The sequence below is a fragment of the Pinus tabuliformis genome, chromosome Q (genome assembly GCF_031772625.1).
Source record: "Pinus tabuliformis cultivar Carrire ecotype Pingquan chromosome Q, CPIR1, whole genome shotgun sequence".
NCBI lineage: Eukaryota > Viridiplantae > Streptophyta > Pinopsida > Pinales > Pinaceae > Pinus > Pinus tabuliformis.
This window is the reverse complement of record NC_142296.1, coordinates 190,961,139-190,983,386: the sequence shown is the minus strand read 5'-3', so window position 1 is coordinate 190,983,386 and position 22,248 is coordinate 190,961,139. Positions and strand designations below refer to the sequence as shown.

The window sequence follows — 22,248 nt, the reverse complement described above, 5'->3', positions numbered from 1 at the left end:
AACTTCTGAAAGCTAGAATGAGCAAGGAACATTCTTATGGCTTCAAGTCTAGCAACCGGTGCAAAAGTTTATTCAAAGTCTATACCTTCTTATTGAGCATACCCTTTACAAACAAGTCTGGCCTTTTTTCTAATAACATCTCCATTTTCATTCAGCTTATTTTTGAATATCCATTTTGTCCCTATGACATTTTCATCATTTGGTCTAGGAACCAACTCCCAAGTGTTATTCCTTTCAATCTTCTCAAGTTCTTCATTCATGGCCTTGACCCAGCATTCTTCTTTGCATGCTTCACTTGCATTTCGTGGTTCAACGGAGGAGAGTAATGCTAGATTTCTTGAAGCTTCTATAATAGTTCTTCTTGTTTGTACACCTGCCTCTTTATGCCCCATTTGAGTCTCTGGATGGTTCTTCTGGATGTACCTAGATGGAGTCTTTTCTTCTACCCTTATCTATTCTTCTGGTGCCTCATAGGTTTCTTCTTCATCATTAGTCTAATTTGATGTTGAAGGATAGTCCTCATCATCTTCAAAATCTTTGAATTTTACCTGCTTTGAATTGTTGCCTACTTCATCAACCACCACATCAATACTTTCAACAATTTTTCCAAGTCTTTTATTGTAACACTTATATCCTTTACTTCGGGAAGAGTAACCAAGGAGAATGCCTTCATCTGCTCTAGGTTCAAACTTGCCAAGCTTTTCATCAGTTGTTTTGATGTAACATTTGCTTCCAAAGACTTTGAGGTATTTTACAGTAGGCGTCTTACAATACCAAAGTTTATGAGGAGATTGAGTGTTGTTTACCCACACGTTTGTTTTGTTGAGAATAGTAACGACAGCAAATGCAGCTTCATCCTAGAAGGTTGCAGGAGTTCCAGATTCATCAAGCATAGCATGGGCCATTTGTTGAACCGTTCTGTTTATTCTTTCTACCACTCCATTTTGATGAGGAGTCTTTGCAGTAGAGAATTCCCTTCTTATTCCATGTTCTTCACAAAAATCGAAAAATTCATCTGGGGTAAGTTCACCTCCTCGATCAGACTTAAGGCATTTGATTTTGCGATCTGATTCATTTTCAACCAAGGCTTTGAAAGATTTGAACTTTTCGAGAGCTTCATCTTTATGCTTCAAAAGTCCTATCCAACACATCTTGGAAAAATCGTCAACGAACAATATAAAGTATTCTTCTCCACGAGGTGACTTTTTCCTTGATGGACCACATAAATTAGTATGGACAAGCTCAAGTGGCTTACTAGCTGATCCTTCCTTCTTAGGGAAATGGGTTCTGGTTTGCTTACCAAACAAACATGATTTGCATATTGTATTGTCTGGAATCCTGATGTCAAGAAGATCACGAACAACCTGATATTTGCATGCTTTCCTTATCTGAGGGAAGCTTATATGCCCCAATCTTCTCTGCCACAGCCATTGTTCATCATTTTCTCTTAGATAACATTGTTTTTTTCCTCCCTTGAGTATGTATCAATTATTTGGAGTTATTATGCCTTTGATCATTGTTTCTCTTGTATCAAGCTCACGAACAATACATGCATTTGATCAAAATACTACCTCATTTCCTTGATCACACATTTGACTAACACTTAATAGATTATGCTTTAAGCCATCAACATACATAACATTTCCAGGTTTGACCTTTTCTTTTAAAATAACAGAGCCATTACCTTTTATGAGTACAGGGGTGTCATTTCCAAATGAGACCTTCCTTTCCTTTTCTAAGGCACTATATGATTGAAGTTTTTCTTTATGTAATATGTTTTGAGCATCCACTCTCGATGTACCATTGATTTTCCTATCCTTCCGCGTATAGGGCTATACCACATCTTTCTGTTTGCAGTTCTTTCTTTCTCCATGTTTTGGGACCCAATGAAGCTTGCTCCTTCTGAGATGTTTGCTTAAACTTACTCTTGCATTCAGAATCTTCATGACCGTAGTTGTTACAAATAGAGCATTCTATTTCATTTTCAAGAGAAGAAAAGTTATTGTAGGTCCTCTTCATGATCCCAGTCACACTCCTTTGATTTCATGATTCGCTAGTCATGATGGTGTTGTAGGAAACACATTGAGTAGCTTTGTGTCCAAAGTTAAGACATGAGAAACATTGGCCATTAAATAAATTCCTGCTATTATCAAATCCACTGACCAGGTGATTGTAGTTTCCATTGACATTCATTCTTGAGGCAAATTGAGAATGATTTACCTGTGGTTGGTTATGGCTTCTGTTCATCCTTGAAGTAGATTGACCCCGATTTACTTGGTGATTCATTTTATGCCTCTGCTGACAATTGTCAACCTGTTCACTTCTCCTTGCTGCATCAAGATAACTTTTGGAGGTGGATGGCTTCTATGTTTGAGATGCTTCTTCTGTATATCCAAGACCTGTCTTTATTAGAGGAGAATTTTACACATTGATAATCTCATCTAAAATTTCAAATCCTTTAGAAAATCTAAGATTAAGAGTTTTTGTTTTCTCAATATCTTTTCTAAGTCCCACAATTTCACATCTAACTTTTCATTGTGTTTTTCCCTTTTAGCAAGTTGGAATGTTAGAGTATCTATAATCATACTCTTTTCTTCTAAACAGATTTTAACTTTAGAAATTTCTTCATAGAGATCATCTTCATCTATAGCATCCAAGAAATCATCATTTTCAAAAGCCATCAAAAGTCTATAATCATTACCATGTTCATCTTCATCACTACTTGATAGTCATCACTGTCTTCATGTGTATAATAGCTCTTCTTACTTACGTTCTGTTTTCTATTCCATTTAACTGGTTCCTTACCTTTATCAAGCTTCTCTTTATGAGGACATTTGGCTGCATAGTGACTGACTCTTCCACAAGCAAAGCATTTGAAAGGTAGCTTACCTCTGTATCTTCCAGAACCCCGTTGAAGGTTCTTGACAAAGTTTGATTCTTCCTCTCCTTCTAACGTATGTATTGAATTATTGTATTCTTCTTTTCCTGAAGCTTTGAATGTGGCTTCTCTCATGTCTCATGGACCCCCTTTTCTCATTTCGAAAGTAGTTAGGATTCCGTGTAGCTGTGACATGGTAATACTCTGAAGATTCTGCTTTTCTTCTATGGCAGAAAATTTTGATTCAAACTTAGAAGATAATGATCTTAGAACCTTTTCAACCAAAGTAACTTCTTTTATCTCTTCACCTAAGTTTTTCATTCGATTAACAATCTCATCTATACGTAAGAAATAATTAGCCACACTTTCATCATTGTGCATTTTGAGAGTTTCATATTGAATTCTGAGAGATTGTAGATTTGCACATTTTACCTAATCGTCTCCTTCATAGCTCAAAACAATCTTCTCCCATATTTCTTTGGCAGTTTTGAGCTGCATAACCTTGATGAATTTTGATTGAGATAGACTCCCCAATAGAGTATTGACACCCTTTGCATTTGTTTCATATTGCTTTTTATGAGCCGTATCTATAGGAGTTGCTGATGGAAATGTGTATCCTCCTTCCACGATACCCCAAACTTCTGTACCAAGAGATTGAAGATAGGCTATGATTCTTACCTTCCAATAGATGAAGTTGCTCCCATCAAAGATTGGTGGCCTGATAGATGCCTCTTTTTCGTAGTTTCTCATGATGATAGATCTTCCTTCAAGTAATTAAGCTTCTTCTGAAGGACTTTCTCTAATACCAATTGTTGGAAATAATACTGAGAGGGGGGTGAATCAGTATTAGCAAGTCAATTATTTTTCATTTCACAATCAGATTTGTATATGCTACTTCAGTTAGTGAAAATTGCGTATATACGCAACTGTAGTTAAGGAAACTAGCGTATAACCTGCAGAATTATAATTTAATTTATTCTTCAGATGTTGATCATTAATCTGTGCATCAAAACCATATAAATAATAACCAGGTATAGTAAAACAGAGCAAACAGTCACACACAAGAACACAAGATATAAGGTGGAAACCCAATGTGGGTGAAAACCACTTGCTGCAATTCATCTCTATCTTCTTTTAATAAGAAACTTATTTTTATAATGTTTCCATATTGGTGCAGTCTTATACCAGTATGTAGGCTTCTACCTGCAAAAGGCTAAAACCTTCTCTCATTCTCCAGCTTCTCGTGGAAGGGAGTTACAACCCCCTTAGCTCTTGTACTAGCTGATGTACTAGTACATAGGTGTTCACCTACAGAAGGCTACAACCTTCTCTTTTCTTCCAGGGACCACATTTCATAAATTTTCAGACTAGATCCATCAATAACATCAATCAAACATCAAGTATATCTGCATCAACCAATCTCCTTTGTACGAAGCAAAAATTGAATCAAACAATCACTTCTCTGAATGTTGTAACCAGAATATAGTAACAGTAACCGGAAACCAATCCTGAACCCAGTACACGCTTTTCTGTGCATGAGAGTGCATGTATACTCATACGTGCCTTTTGGTCTGTGAATCCGCGTGTATACGTGGCTTGGTCAATGGGAACATGCGTATACCTCCTTTTCCTTTATTCTGAGAGCCTATGAGCCTGAACTGTCATCTGAATGATTTGTCGAGTGTGCTGCCATCAAGGACAATACCTGTACCATAGTGCGAGACCTATGTCATAATGCCAACAATGAGATCGTTTGGAGGGGAATTCCCTTGTTGTGGCTATTACAACATCAACTTTCTCTAGTGTAGGATTTTAGAAACGTGTTAGTAGTCTTTTCTCATCCCACTTGTTACATGTCTCTTATTTTTTATCTTCAAAAGTGTTTCGACAATATCCAACTTGTTTAGATGGAACATGGATGTGAGTAGTTAAGGTTGTGATTTGGTGAGATTCCTTATTTGGAGTTCGAGAATAGGGTAGTTGTATCTCTTTTGGGCTCATCATATAAGTAGAGAGGGGATTTAGTGGTTTGATTATCTCTCGAGTATAAATTGAGAGAAGGATAATAAAAAGAGCTTGAAGATGTTCAGTATAGATGAAACATTATGTAATGTACCCTAGTTTTGGTAGAAAGATCATTGTTTTGGTTTGCAACCTCATGTGATAGCAACCTTCATTATCTACCCATTCTCTATATTTGACTCTCTGTTATCTTTTCTCTATGCTCCTCCTTTATCTAATCTCTATATATTTCTAGAACTTGGAGGCCACTTTCTAGCTATCGTTGGGTGGTTTGTTGGGAGGTTAGGGCCAATGAAATATTTCATTTTCTTTTTCTGAATTTTATTATCAAATCCAATTACAGTTCGATTAATGGGTGGCTTGAATTGCTTGATTGGCAATTTGAGTCTATGTATTTTTCGTTTTGAGGATGTGATTGGCCTCCCAACTATTAGATGACTTGAACAATAGCTTTCTCTCTACTTACATTTATTTCAATTGGGATAGTGGAAGCTTGAGAGAAACTAGTGAGATGGGAGATTATAATTTGAGGAGTCCCCAACGTTGCAATGTTTTTGGAAGCAATAATGCTTAATAATGGCACTCCTTTTCAAAGAGCTGATGATTTTTCCATATTATTGCTTGTTTCACTAATATTCCATGAATATTTTAACAATGTTTGTTCCTTTGTAATATATATGACTCTTTTCAAGCTTGAGAGGCCCTACTTACCTTTCGAGGCCAATGAATGATAATGCATACATCATTTAACTATAGATCCACTTGCTAATATCACTACTTTACGGGTTATTTTGGGAGTATTGATTCTCTTGAGCTATTCTTGATTTATGATGCCTTGATTTTGTTTAATCTTCCAAGTTGATATCCACCTTTTGTCACTTTGAGTTAGATCTCCTTTACAAATTTTATTCGTGCAATTTGTAATGATAGTTTATGTTGTCAAATTAATAGTATAATTTAATATGTTTTCAATGAGACTTCAAATGTTACACTCTTTTAACAAAGTTGAACCATAGGGGTAGTTAGGAAGGTTTTCCATTGTCTTCTTGGAAACTCTTCCACTTTCGGCCAATGCTTTTCTTACTTTGAATTATTATGTGAAATGGGCATTTTATATCAATGTCGAGATGGACTATGTTTGATCTATTTTGTATAGACACTTCATTTTAAATGGGTTGACGTGCACCATATAGTATGTTAGCAATATGGAAACAAGGTTGTTAGTGGGTTTTGTGGATGATTAATATTATTGCTCCTTTCGTGCTCAGATTCATTCTTGCGCTCATGATATGGCATTGTAGCAATACATTGAATGGACTCCACAAGTTGTGTGGGTTATGTTGCATGGTGTTACATTCACATAACTCCCTTGAGTTATTTTAGTTATTTTAGTAAGCATGATTATAGTTTTTATAAAGATTATAGATCATGTGTGGAACATTTTTTATTTTTTTTAAATCAATGGCTATAAATATAATTTTAAGGATTTCCATAACTCTTCACATAATTCTTTAAATTGTGCTAGGTCAATGGAAGAGTGCATTCCTTACAAGAAGGAGGTTGGTGGTTCGATTCCGTTGTGCTCTAACATGAATTAATCAACGATTTTGTAGTTTATTTTTAATTAAATGTTTTTTATATCATTTTACTTAAATGGTGAGATATTTATGGATTCATTGATTTATATTGTCTCTAGAGAGACAAAAGTGATCTTTAAATAATTTTTTTATTGTTTCTAGAGAGACAATAGCTAGTTTTAAAGACATATTGTCTCTAATCCGAGTGTTGTGTCTAGAGAGACAAAAAGGAATTGTTTGGAGAGAGACAAAAATGAAATTGTATCCTAAGAGACAATAATGCTTGTGTTATTTATTGTCTTTATAGAGACAATTTTTTAAGAAAATAATCTTTAAGAAACTATTTTTTAAGACAATAATCTTTAAGACAATAATTTTTTGAGACACCCGCTTAAAGACTACATTTAAGACAATTCACAAGCCTTTTTTTGTCTCATGTTAAGACAATTTACTCAAAAATTGTCTCAAATATTGTCTTAAAACCCCCCTTTATGTAGTAGTGTATAATTCACAAAAGGGAAAGCTCCAAGTTGAAAGTTATAATTTACAAGCTCGCAAGCTCAAAAGTTTTCAAAATAATGGGAAAAAGTCAGATCTTATAACAAAAGGAAGGCATTATCAATTTAGCAAATATTTTCAAATAACTAATATTTAGTTGTGGGTGAAGTTATGAGATATTAAGATATTGGGAATTGATAGTTTGGATACTTTTCACTTATGTTTTATATCTTTTTGTCTAATATTAAATTAGTTTTAAAGAGAGTTTTAAAGAGACTATTTATTTTTATTATTATATACGATAAAAAATAATGTAAGATAAATCATTTATTAGGTATATATTCTCTTCATCCAATTTATAATAATTAAAAGTATCTATAACATAGAGTAGATGACCTCTATTACAAAATAAATATAATGTAAAGTAAAATTGAAAACCTAAATAATGTAGTACTTACTTATTAAACATTTTAATATAAAATTAATTTATCAAAATATATTCAATTAAAATTAATTTAATTTAGGCTTTAAGATCAATATTTTAAATAAATTAAAATACATTTCTTGAAATCTATATTTATTACAATAAATTTATATATATATATATATATATATATATATATATATATATATTATTACAAAATAATTTTACTTTAGGCTTCAACACTAATATTTATAAATAAATTAAAATGCATTTCTTGATATCTATACTTATTACAATAAATTAATATATATATATATATTTTTATGACAATTTTATTTTACAAATTTTCTTATTTTAGAATATATTAGTTTAACATAAAAATGACTCATTCATTTCATAGATTGTATAATTTAAATCCATTTCATAGATTGTATAGTTTAAATCTTGTATGATTTAGACTAAGTAAATTAATTTATTTTTTATCATTACAAAAAATCTAAAAATAAAATTTAATCCTAAAATAAAACACACTAATTTGATAAAGTAATAATTATTTGCCTTCTTAAAATGATAATAAAGAAGTAAATTAGTACACAAATCTATAATTTAATACATTTCTTTAATTAAAAACAAGCACATATATGATAACATGTATATTATAAGATGTCACTAATAATGATTTGGTTAATACAAAAATTAATGCACAAATTTATATTTGAATACCATACTAGAGAATTCATACAAAATCTCCATGCATTGGAGGTCCATTAGATGATATAGAATTATAAAAGTTGCCATTGCTAGCAATATAAGAATCATCCTTTGAATAGTTTCCACATCTTATATTGTTGGTGAGAAGAAGATCTCATTTCTCATTAATAAGAAAAGTGTTCCTATGGCATGAGGGCTTGTTTGATATGTATAGATACACTATGGGACTCCATCAAGATGGGGCTATGTATTGTTTTTTATTTATTTCAAAAATGCATATGTTGAATGGTATGCACTATGAAAGAACCTATGACAACTTGTAAGCAAACAATATCATCCAAAACCTACTATGATGCAACCAATATACACCATTAGTAGGATACTTCTAATTTCTCATTGGGTTGATACATTGCATTGATTTACAACAATTACAAATAATTTCCTAAATGAGATTACCATCAATAATAGGGAATACAAATGAGAATAAGAATACAACATATATTTTGTATACCACCATATAAGATATAGGCAATTTTTTTTATTAAATGGCCTTCATTAAAAGAAATAGAATGTCTAAAAGGCAAAAGTAATTTGTACCTATTGTTTACTCTTAGTAGAAATTGCCCATTCTAGAACATTAATATTTCTTCTCAATGGTTTTAATCTTTCATTGAGAAAATAAGTGGCTCAAACAACTTTCATCTTCTTGATATTTCAATTATTGTTTTAACAGTGTATTACCAACTTAAAAAGACAACACACTAAACAACCTAGATCTAATACAACAATTATTATTTCAAATCAAAGTACAAATTTTGCAATTCAACAATTCCAATTTAACAACACTATCTGACACTCTTTACACCTTTTGAGGCAATTGCTAGATTTTATATTCAATGGTTTTTTATATTTTATGATTCTTCTCAAATTTATGCGTTAACCTGTTTCATTTCCAACATCTAGTGCAATTGCTAAATTTAATGCTTTGTATCTTGCATTTTAACTAAACATACAAAATTTAGGATTTATAAATTAAATTTGATTTATTTACAAAACAATATATATCATGGCATACCTTCCTTTTTTACGCTTTCGTTTATATCTTCCAACACTATGGATTGTGCCCACTTTTGATTTTGAGCATAACGTAATTTATTTTAAAAAAGAACTGCAATGTAATTTAGAAATCAAATATTTGGGCCATCATCTTACCCTGCGACACTCCATGGATCTCGTAATCCGTTGTAAAATATTATGTTGCTCGCAAAATTCTTAAGAACCTTCTTAATGTGCTGCACGAAGAAACAATTAAATCTATAGGTTGTCAGAGTATGTCTATCATTGCTGTGTACGAAACCCGTCTCATATATATATATATAATTGTTTTGTATGGAAGAAAGGTTGCAAGAATTTACAAGTCCACCGTATAGAGTAGTGATCTAGTGGGGTCTAGGTCGAACTCCATATGCAAATTCACAAGAAGCGGAATCATACTGGGTGGGGTCTAGGTTGTTGTCGTCTATCGAACTAACTAGGAATCATACTTTTCTTTGGATCATCAGCCCGAGGCATCATCATTTCTGTACAAGCCTCATCGCCATGGAATATTGGAAATTTAACGAACCATTAATTTAAACCCTAATAGATAAATCCTCTACAGACCTGAAATAAGAGACTGAAAATTCGATATAATTGAAGTTGGATATTATGGATGCTTTTAGTGTTGAAAATACTCACAACGAAAAACATAAAATTTCACACATAAGCAATATAAGATCACACAAATTTGATTAGATTATAATGAAAATTTCATAGTTATTTATACTTTTTAATTAATCACTCAAAATACAAATACACATTAAATTTAACCTTACAGACATTAAATTTAACCTTTCCAAATATAAGACTTAACATATACTCACTCGACTCAAATTAACTAACCATCTAAATTGCTCTGCACGCTATTATACTTGGCTCTTTTAGGGATTTAATATTTAATATTTCTCGACATAAAGTTTATAATTGAATTACAAATTGGATTGTAAATTCGAGAACGTTTCACTTCTTTCAATCAGATTTCTAAAATATACACTTAAGTAAAAAATACCATAGAATAAATGATCTACTACTATTGTGAACAAATGTCGTGTCGATCTCAAGATCAAATTTTAGAAAAACCAACCACTAAACAATATTTAACCTGAAATTCTGAGCCATCCTGCCCATTAGGATCACTCGGTAGGAGATCAAAGCAAGAACTTCTGCTAGTGTAATTATAATAGACATTTGCTGCACCGTATAATCGCCTGAGGGGGTCTGCACTGCCTGAGGGATTATCTATTGCCTTGCACATCTGAGGCCATCCACCAATCACTCTCTTTTGGTGCAATGCTGATATAAGAGTTGGTTTTCCATTTAAGTTTAATAGGGTTTGGCTCGAAGACACAGGCTTCGACTCCCTTTTCTGAGTACACTGGCCCGAAGAAAAGGATAAAGAGGATGGCCTTACACCCACGGAAAGGTTTCTAAACAGGCTTCGAAACCTGAAAGTTGTGGTTAAAAGATGGGAGCGGAAGAAGAAGGCGAGCTTGAAACAGGAGCTGACAAAAATAGAAGAGGCCCTAAAGCCTCTACATAACTTAATGGCCACACACTCCTCCTGTGCTGAAGTAAGGGAACAGATCCATGCCCTCGAGTTGAAAAAGAATAAGATTCTCCAAATTAAGGAGATCACATGGCGTTTGAAGAGAAGAGCTACTTGGATCCGCGAAGGGGACAAAAACAATAAGTTTTTCCACCGATACGCCAATCATAAAAGGAAACTGAACACCATTTGGGAGATAGCTGATGGCGAAGGGAACTGTTTTAATAAACAATCGGAAATCTCTGCCCTGGCGGCCACACATTTTCAACAAGCATACAGAAGAATGGATTTGGAGGACGTGGATTCACAGGTCTGGGCGGTAAGTGAATATCCTACAATGTTTGATGAGGAGGATAACCTGGAGTTGTTTAAGCCTGTTACGGTGGAGAAAATGAGGAGGGCCATAAAATCGATGAAGGGAGACAAAATCCCGGCCCAGAGGGTTGGACAATTGAATTATTTGTGCACTTCCTTGACATATTTTAGGAGGATCTTCTAAATATGGTAGAAGAATCTAGAACTATGGGAACCATACATCTTCATTTAAATTCCATCCATATTACTCTTATACAGAAGAAGAGGAAGGCAGCCACCTTTGCTGATTATTAGCCAATTTCTCTTTGCAATCTTAATTATAAGATTATATCCAAGATAATTGCCACAAGGATCAATCCTTCATTATCAAAATTCATTTCTCTAGAGCAATATGGTTTTCTAAACAATAGAATAATAAATTATGCAGTGGCAGTAGCTCAAGTATGCATGCACACAATCAAGACAAATAAGATGAATGTAGTAGTTATGAAGTTGGACCTCAAAAAGGCTTAGGACTGTTTAGACTGGGGTTATCTAAGAACCGTTTTTCATAAAATAGGCATAAGAACAAATGTGGTAGAATGGATAATGGGATGTGTCACAAGAGTCTGGTATGTTGTGGTAATAAATGGGTACCCATCAAGGTTCTTTGGAGCAGTCAAGGGACTTAGACAAGGTTGCTCTCTGTCCCCCCTCCTATTCATTTTGGCGGGTATGTTGTGGTAATAAATGGGTACCCATCAAGGTTCTTTGGAGCAGTCAGGGGACTTAGACAAGGTTGCTCTCTGTCCCCCCTCCTGTATCGATGGCATAATCCTGCCTATCAAAAAAGCAGTGACTACACGACAGTTTGAAGCTTTAAAAATTAGCTGTAATATTTCTATTTCACACAGTTTCTTTGTTGATGATATCTTGTTGATAAGTATGGTCAACAGACTTAAATGGCTTTCTCTTTCCCAAATCTTCAAGAAGTTTGAAAGAGCCACTGGCCTAATTTTAAATGAGCACAAATCTACCATTCTATATGGGTCTTGCAACATGGATGATATCATCTATATTGAGAGGAATTTTGGGGTGAAAGCAAACAAATTGGACACAAGAATGAAATATTTGGGATATCACCTAAAGCCTAGGAACTACAAAAATGTAGATTGGATGTGGCTCGTGGATAGATTCCATATGAGAATTAAGGGATGGGAACACCGATGCTTATCAATAGGAGGCCGTATCACCATGGCACACTCACACTGGGTGCTCACACAATGGGAGTCTATTGGGCTCACCTGTTCAACATCTCACAACTGTTTGTAAACTCCCTGAACCACAACTGTTTGTAAACTCCCTCAACCACATAATGGCAAACTTCATTTGGTCAGGGGCAAGAAAAAGTTTTAAATATCATCTGGTCAAAATGGATAAGATCACAAGACCAAAGAAGCTAGGCGGATGGGGTATTATAAATGTCAAAATATTTGGCTGGGCATTGCTTCTAAAATCATTGTGGTGGGGAATTTCCAGTAATGGCATATGGGGTAAGTTGATCCGTTTCAAATACCTTAAGAATAAGGACTTCACCTGCTGGATGAGATAGGGATCAATTGGGAAAAATAGGATCCAAGATATGGAGCAACTTCAATAAGGTGAAAGACATTTTGCTACAAAACATCTCATGGATGTTTGGCACAGGAAACAAGATTATATTGGGAAAAGACCATATATTAGGTACTTGTGCGGATCCTCTTGTACAACATAGTTAATAAGATGCTGAATAGAAAAGGCATCTTTGTTTTGAACTAGGTGATCCATGAGTGGATAGGCAATATTCCAATATGGATGGATACCATCCCACTAAACCTCATAGGGCAATGTGAACTGGAATGGCTGCAAATCATAAAATGGTTAAAGGGCACAGGGGTATGTTACTACAACAAAGGAGATCGTATTACCTGGATGGGAAAAAATAAGAAAACCAGAGAGATTGAAGTTGCTGACTGCTATTTCAATATTTCAATATGTGCATGAAGGAACTAGAGATTTCGGATCTGGAAAACACATATCCCTCTAAAGATTATCATTTTCCTACTGCTGACATGGTATAATAAGAACTTGGGAAATTTACAGAAGAGGAATCAAGATGGACCTAGGATTTGCTACCTATGTAGGAAGGAAGGAGAGGATAACAACCATTTATTCTTACATTGTCTAGGTTTTCTTAGCACCTGGGTGCACTTCACTACTGACATGATGATACAAATGGTGGAGTTTACAACGCATCAGCTGGAGGATGCTCTCACTTGCTATCTTCTGGGAAATTTGGAAAGGCCGCAATCACCTGATCTTTGGAACTAAAAGGTGGAGAGAAGACATGATTTGTGATTACATAGAACGATGGACCAAATCGGTTCAGGGGTCTGGTACCATGCAAAAGGAAAATGAAGATAAAGGGATGGAACAGGGTATCATTTATGTAGCTGGATTTTTTGATGGGGTGTTTCAAGGAGGGAGACGCTGATGCAGAATTTGGATAAAGGTTTCTGAAGATCAAGAATTTTGGATACACTAGAATGTGAGAGAGGGATCAAGTATGAAAGCCAAAGCTATTGCCTTGTGGGGGCTATTATGGATTACCAAATTTTTGGACATCCTACAAATACAAATCTATGGAGATTCCAGATGTATTATAGACCACATTTTGGAAAGAATAATATTCAAAAAAACACCCTCCAAGACTAGTTAAACAGAATACAAAGCCTATGGATCACACTCCAGCACTCTACCATCCAACACATCAGCAGAATCTATAACACAAATGTAGATAGAATGTCAAAAAAGGGAGTAATGGATACACAAGAGGGTATGCACATTCAGATACAAATGGGGACAAGAATGATAGAAGCAGGAGCTATACAACAACTTAGATAAGTACTTTTAAACAACTTTTTGGATTACTTTTGTGTATATGTTTCTTGTAAGATCAAAGACATTTGATAGACAACTTTTTGGATTACTTTTGTGTATATGTTTCCTGTAAGATCAAAGACATTTGATAGACTACTGTGTATGGAGAAATTTCCAAAAAATACTTGTATTTTTTCTTCGCTAGTTCATGGTGAGAATTAGAAGAATATTTATACAATGGCTGAAGTTGTTAATTGTAGCATATAGTTAGTTCCCTGATCAGTCAGAGAAGGGATATAAAATCAGGATTATGGTGCTGTTATGTTATCATACAATCAGGATTATGGTGCTGTTGTGTTATCATATATATGTATTGTTTTATATAATACAAAACTTGCTGTTCTTTCCTACCGAAAAAGATTATATTAAGGTAGAAAAATATTTCTTCATTATTTTAATGAAAATTGACAACACGGTGAGTATGTACGAGGGGTGCAGTGCATTTACTTGCTTCACAGGATATGCTGGCTGAGGCTGAACAAAATTGGCCACAACTAGATAATCTGACATGGTAGCGTACGAATAAGAAGAATATAACCACTCGTCCAAATGCTCAACAATATCATTATCGCTATTTGATGTGAAACAACAACGATCTCTTAGGTTAAAACATACAACACAGTGCATGAAAAATGTATTGTGATCGATATAACAATGGAATACATTTCACAGAGATTCAGTGTTGTTACTTGCAAATTCTGAGCGCGTTTCTTAGAGATTTCAGGCCTTCAGCACTTGATGTCATGTTATCTATCACATTCCAGGAACCTTTCATGAATTTGAAGGAATTCTCACTTTCACTCTGCCATGCCAATTTAGAATGAATGTACTATAATAACCATAAATTTTAAAACCCCATTCAAATTACTGGATTCGGCTGGAATTTATACCGTGAAGTCTTGAGATGCATTGTTCTCGAAACTTGTAGGAGACGTGATGTTATCGAAATACAAAATAGGGGCTGAGGAGGCGACTACACTGATTGCAATGAGCAGTTACTTCAACAGAAACCAAGCAACTAACATTACAAATTACATATATGTGCCACCCTCCATTAAATTTCTGGTTGTAATTGTGATTAGATTATTAGCACGTGCAGGTATAAACATTAGGATGAAAATTGTACAAAATATTTCAACTTACTTCCTCCATATGATCCTCCAAATACTACTCGTGATTCCTCAACTCGCAATTTTTTCTTGAGATTTGTTAGAAAAATTTACAAGGGAAAGGAGAGGAGTCTAGCTCAGAAATCTGTGGCAAAAAAGTCAACTTCATTTGCGGCAAGGATATCCCAACTATATAGAGGTTTAATTGAAATTGAAATTTAATGCACAACAAAAGAGAGTTAAACCAGAAAGGTTGTGGTAAATCTACTAAATAAAGTTTAAGACCACATGACAACATAACATACTTTTGATTATCTTTCAAAACATAGGAAAATACATTTGCATGATAAATTGGAGGGTTGTGCTCAAGTAAACTACGAAAGATAAGTAATACACTAAAGATCTTACTAGGGTTGCAGAATAACACACATTAAAACACAGCGACCACCACTATTTACTCCACAATTTTCTCTTCACCTCTCAGACTTTCACCCTCTCTCTCTAACTTGAAAATGAATTTTACATTCATATTTATTTCAACATACAAATTTGACATTAATACATGCCAGAGAAAATCATTAAGACACGAGATGGACCATTACACAAAATGAGGGATTTCCTAAACTTGCACAAGTTGGTAAGAGTTGCGCACTTAATGTTTCACCCGTACATATTTACCAACCCTCATTAAGTGCTTTAACTTTGTGATGTGTTGCAGAATGGGCAAAGATGTACTTTTGCTCAGACTTTAGTCCTTATGTCTGCAAACAAAATCGGAACCTTCAAACATATTTGTCACAAGTATCCCTGTTGTTAGAGTGGTTAATGCGGTGTTTGGGATTAATTTTCCAACACTCCCCTTTAATTACAACTACCGCCATTGACAATTCCCAAACAATATCAGAGATAAACAAGACTTTCACGTGCCAATGGATTGAAAATATCAGCAAATTGTTCTTGTGACATGCAATGCTGCAACACAATTTCATCATTGTTAATCAACTGTCTAATAAAATGATATTTATCATCAATATGGTGGGTCCTATTGTGAAAGATAGAATTCTTTGACAATTAAATTGTGGATGTGTTGTTGCAGAAAACTGTTGTCGTTCCCTCTCGGTCGTGGCAAAGATCACTCAACATCCTTCTCATCCAAACTGTGTGACAGACTACTACTATTGCAGTGACATATTGAGCCTCTATTGTTGACAATGAAAATATCGACTACCTCTTGGAGGCCCATGAAATAGCTCTAGAACCCAAATGAAAAACATATCCTGACGTGCTCTTTTTGTCTTCGACGCTTCCTCCCCAATCATTGTGAGTGTAACCAACCAACCTGAAGTCATCTCTTTGCGGCATACAAAATACCTTACTATTTTGTCCCATTAACATACCTTAGAATTCTTTTTGGTGCTTGCCAATGTGTCTCCTTCGGTGTCTCCATGAACCTTGACACCAAACTCACTGCATACTTTATATTCAACCTAGTGACAGTCAAATACATGAACCTACCTATCATGCATTTGTATAATGTCGAATTGACATTGCTGCTGCAATCTTCTTTTCTAAACATCAACCCCATGACAGTTGAACTTGATGCGAGCTTGTTGTGTTGCATATTAAACCTCCACAAAATTCCTGCTACATACTTTTCTTTTCAAATAAAAATTCCATTTTCTATTTGCTTCACTTGTATGCCCACAAAATACCTTAACAACCCCAAGTAATTCATTTCAAATTAACTCTTGATGACTTCTTTGAAATGAGCGATGAGGAAATCATCACTACGTGTAAAAATAAAATCATCTACATATAAGACAATGATAAGAATCTTACCCTCACTCTCTTTGATGTAGAGAGTAGGCTCGCCATCACATTTGTCAAATCCATTGTCCAATAAGTAAGCATTTATTCTGCTATACTATGCAAATGGTGCTTGCTTCAGCCCATAAAGAGCTTTCTTCAACCGATACACTTTGTATTCTTGGACTTCTACCTCATAACTAGGTGGTTGCGGAACATACACCTCCCCTTTCAGCACTCTAATCAAGAACGTTCATTTTACATCCATTTGATACACTTTCCATTTATGTTACACGTGAATCACCACAAATGTACACACTTTCTCCATCCTCATGACTCACGCCAACATCTCTGCATAATCTCTTCCATGCTGCTCCTTGTATCCTTTGACAACTAGCCTCACTTTATCCCTTCCAATCTCACCATCAACATTGCTCTTTGTCTTATAGACCCACTTCACTCCAATGACTTATTTTCCTTGAGGAAGGTTCACTAACTTCATTGTGTCATTCTTTTCTATTGCTTCTATTTATTCTTCCATTGTCGCAACCCATTTTTCTTCTTTGACGACATCCTCAAAATGGATTAGATCATCTACATGACAAAATAATGAAAATAAGGAATTCAGACGAGCATTACTATCAACTTCATATTGGTTATAAATCTCATTTAAATTTATGCATTTTGGTCTTCTTATGCTTGCTGAAGATAGGCTTGACATGTTACTTGGCGTTGCACTTTGCGGCATGCTTGGAGAAGCACTTGCTTGACTGCATGACGTTGTCCTATTATTTGTTGATGGTGTTGCTTGTTGCCTACTTTGTTGTTCTTGAATATGAATAGAGGGAGTCATTGTTGAGTAATTTCTTGTTGTTGACAATTCCTTTTTGTCCTCATGTTGTATACATGCTTTCACATTGACTATCTTCTCTAAATTTCTATCCCATGCTTTTTCTTCTATGAACTGCACATCTATGCTGATTATGACCTTCTTGGTTGATGGATTGTAAAGCTTGTACGCTTAGATTCATCATTATATCCAACAAATATGCATTTCTCCCCCTTCGTGTCCAACTTCTTCCTCAACTCATCCAGGACATGTGCAAATGCCACACATCTAAAAACTCTCATGTGAGTGACACTATGATTTCTTCCACTCCATGCCTCTTCAGGAACTACATTCTGGATTCTTTTGGTTGGACATTTGTTCATGATATACGTTGCACAAGCGATAGCTTCAACCCAATAATCATTTGGAAAATGCTTCACCTTCAACATACTCCTTGCCATTTCCAGAATGGTCCTATTCTTCCTTTCCGCTACACCATTTTGCTGAGATGTATACCTTTTTGTAAATTGCTTTTGAATTCCATGTTCCCTACAAAAATCTAGGAAATCATTTGAGATGTATTCGCCACCTCTCCTAGTCCTCAAGAATTTGATACAGTGTCCACTTTGCTTCTCAACAAGAGCCTTGTATTGGCGAAGATGCTCAAACACTTCACTTTTCTATTTTAGGAGATAGACCCATGTCTTCCTTGTGTAGTCATCTATGAAGGTAAATAAATAATGGATGTCACCAATTGATGGTGTCTACATTGGTCCACATAAATCTGAATGGACAATCTCCAAAGTTGCCTTTTCCCTTACTAACTTTCCTATTGGAAATTTCTCTCTATGTTGCTTGCCCAAGATACATTCTTCACATAGGCTGTTGGGGTTTTCTATGAGTGACAATCACTTCACCTTGACTTTCCTATGTAGAAAATTCAAACTTCCAAAGTTGAGATGACCAAATCTCAAATGCCATAACCAATTTTCATCTTTGAGCTATGCTTGATAGTTCACTTGTTTGACATCGACATATTTTCTTCCATCCTCTTGTGAGTTCATTGATAGTTGTGCTTGTGCACCTTCTTCTCTCAAATATGATCTTATCTTTAGGGGAAGCATTCTATTGTTTTTCATATGAACCTTTTCAATCAGCTGTATGCTTGGAGGCCTATCCAAAATTGTGCACTCATCATTTTTGAACAAGGCATTGTAGCCATTTTTCATCCGTTGTCCAATGCTTATTAGGTTATGCTTCAAACCAGGGACAAGTATACATCTGATATTTACTTCTTCTACCCCTTCTTTGTTAGGATGTTAACTCTCCCTTTTCCTATGACAGAGGCTTTGCTATCAGTCCCTATTGTCACTTCATATTTCACAATTTCATCAAGATTGGAAAACATTTCTATGTTCCCTCACATGTGATTGCTACACCCTGAATCTAGATACCATACATCACTATGTTTTTCTCATGCTATGTTACAAGCTAAAAACATGCTATCATGGTTTTGATTTTATTTTATGAAATTTACACTTGGTTTGTTACTAACATTATATTGCTTATTTCTACATACATTTTCATAATGATCATATTTCTTACAGTAATGACATTAAACTTGAGATTTATCAGGCCTCTAACCTTGCACTTGATTTTGGCTTGGGCCTTGACTTGGATTTTGATTTCTTCCCCTTCAACTTGAGCTTGAAGGGTTGCTTCTTCCACCTCTCTTTGGGCTTCTTCATCTTCCTCTAGCATATGATCTTCCTCTGTCTCCACCTTGACCAAATGAAACTTGTGTCTTGAAGGCATGCTCCACTGAGGAGCTTGTTGCTCTATTGAGTCTCTATTCACGAGAAATCAACAAAGCATGAAGCTCATCCACTAATAACTGTGAGAGATCCTTTGTCTCTTCTATGGCCACAACAATGGCATCAAACCTTGCTGGGAGATTTCTGACAAGTTTCTCAACTATTCTCCTTTCCTCAAGTGTCTCATTATGAGACGTGACTAGTGTAACCAACCCGATTACATGTGTCAAAAATGAGTCTGCATTCCTAGAATCTTTCATACAAAATGTTTCAAAATATCTTCTCAACATTTGCAGTTTTTCTGTCTTGACTTTTTCCATGCCCTGGTAGGTTGTCTCAAGGGTGTCCCATGCTTGCTTGGACTTTGTTGCTACTGCATCCATTGGGAAAATACATTCATGAACTTCTTGGAAAATATAGAAGAGGTCTTTTGCATCCTTCTTCGTGTTGTCCCTCAACAGATCCCTTTTTGATTGAGATAAGGGATTGTATGTTGTTGCATTTGCTGGTTCTTGAAAACCATTGTCCACCATATCCCAAATGTCTTGAGAACAAAACAATGCCTTCATTGTAATAGCCCAATAATCATAATGTTTTCCATTAAACCGAGGTATCCGAGGATTAGTCAATATTTTTCTTGATGTTTCCATTCCTAGGTGAGAAAAAAAACTTTCTATCTGCTCGTAAATGCACTCCAAAGGAAAAACAGTTTTCCCTCCAAACAATTTTTTTTTTAACCCCTAGTAAAATCAGTTGTTTTTACACTAAGAGAGTTTAGCCTGCTCTGATACCATGTTAGAAAAATTTACAGGGGAAAAGGGGAGGAGTCTCATTTAGAAATCGGTTGCGGAAAAGTCAACTTCAGTCATGGAAAGGATATCGCAACTACACAGAGGCTTAATTGAAATTGAAATTTAACGCACAACAAAATAGAGTAAATCCAAAAAGGTTCTGGCAAATCTACTCATGAAAGTTTAAGACCACATCGCAACATAACATACTTTTGATTATATTTCAAAACATAGGAAAATGCATTCACATGATCAATTGGAGGCTGTTGATCCAAGTAAAATAGGAAATACTTAACTGCAATTTACATTTCGCAAGGGTTGCGGAGTAACACACAGTAAAACACAATAACTGTTGTTTTCATGCACCCAAAATTATTTCCTCCATGATTTTCTCTTCATCTCTCAGACTTTCATCTTCTCTCTCTCTATATAACTTGAAAATGACTTCTACATTCATATTTATCTCAACATACAAATTTGAAATTAATACATGATAGATAAAATCATTAAGACGTAGGATGGGTGATTATACAAAATGAGGGATTTCCTGAACTTGTAGAGGTTTCAGACTACAAATAAGATTTGTGGAGTTAATGTTTCACCCATACATATTTACCAACCCTCATTAAGTGCTTTAACTCTATGATGTGTTGCAGAATGGGAAACAATGTACTTCTGCTCAGACTTTAGTCCTTCTACCTACAAACAAAATGACAAACTACAAAAATACTTCTAACAAGTATGGTTGTTGTCATAGTGTTTAACGTAGTGGTTGGGATTAATTTTCCAACAAGATCTGTAATAAATGTGGTGAAATCGACCAAAGGCTCTTTGGAACTAATAAATTTTTCTTGAGATTTGTAATCAATGTGGCGAAATCAGCCAAACCCTGTTTGGAACTGAGAAACCCATGGGTACTTGAATTGTTGTAGGTAGGTTTCTAGCTTCGAAATGGAACTGAATAACGATATAAGTGATGATACAAAGAAAAAATAGAAAACCATATGAGCACAGTTACAACAAATCACAATTTCCAAACTGCTATGCTTCTCTTTTCAAATCAAAAGTTTAGGTCTCAATTGAATAAACCATACACCTAGATGAAAACAAGTTGGGCCTTAAAATGTGGAGAAATATCGAACATGAAGCCTGCGTTTTCTTCATACCATTCAATAGATCCTTCATTTCCTGTATATACAAATATTTGAGATTTGGTAGAAGCTCCACCCCAGTGTTTGGAATAGATGAGATACCTTTGCTGTAAAGTCTGATACGTCTTAGGGACGAAGGTGTAATGGTATAAAATTTGTGTGAAGTTCGTCACATGGTATTTAATAGTATGGAAATTCATAGCTGGGGGAAAGGCGGGTACCGTGAAACATTGTTCTCCCATTTTGGTGTTGGAGAAAAATGGAAAAGATAACTTTTAGATGTTGCAGAATCATAGTTCCCAAAAAGTGAAACCAATAAGAAAACAAGAATGTAGAGTAATTTGTGCATATTTGAATAGACTTCCATGAATTTTCACAAAGCTCGATAGGGAGTATAGCTGGAGAATATCGAGAGAAAAGAACACGATCAGAAATTTGTATGCACTTAAATGGATATGTTGGCTAGATGTCGATAACAAGTACGGTCCATGGATAGAGGGTGCATAAAACCATGGATATAATTCAAGGGATTCAGTAATACCAACCTAGATCCATCTTAAATCCTCATCTATCAAGCGCCGAGATGGATGAATTCTCTCGAGGTGAAAACATTGTTTTTGAGTGAAAAACTTGAGTGAAGGTTTGCACTTCAAGATATTTGATCCCTCTCTTCATAGATTTGGAGTTAATATGGATCTACGATGGTTTCGATCATGTGAGG

At 34.9% G+C, this 22,248-nt stretch overlaps 1 pseudogene; it reads right to left on the bottom strand.

The window, feature by feature from the left end:
- Positions 1 to 9,318: 9,318 nt before the first annotated feature.
- Positions 9,319 to 21,894, bottom strand: LOC149218860 (uncharacterized; annotated as a pseudogene).
- Between the last annotated feature and the right edge of the window lie 354 nt (positions 21,895 to 22,248).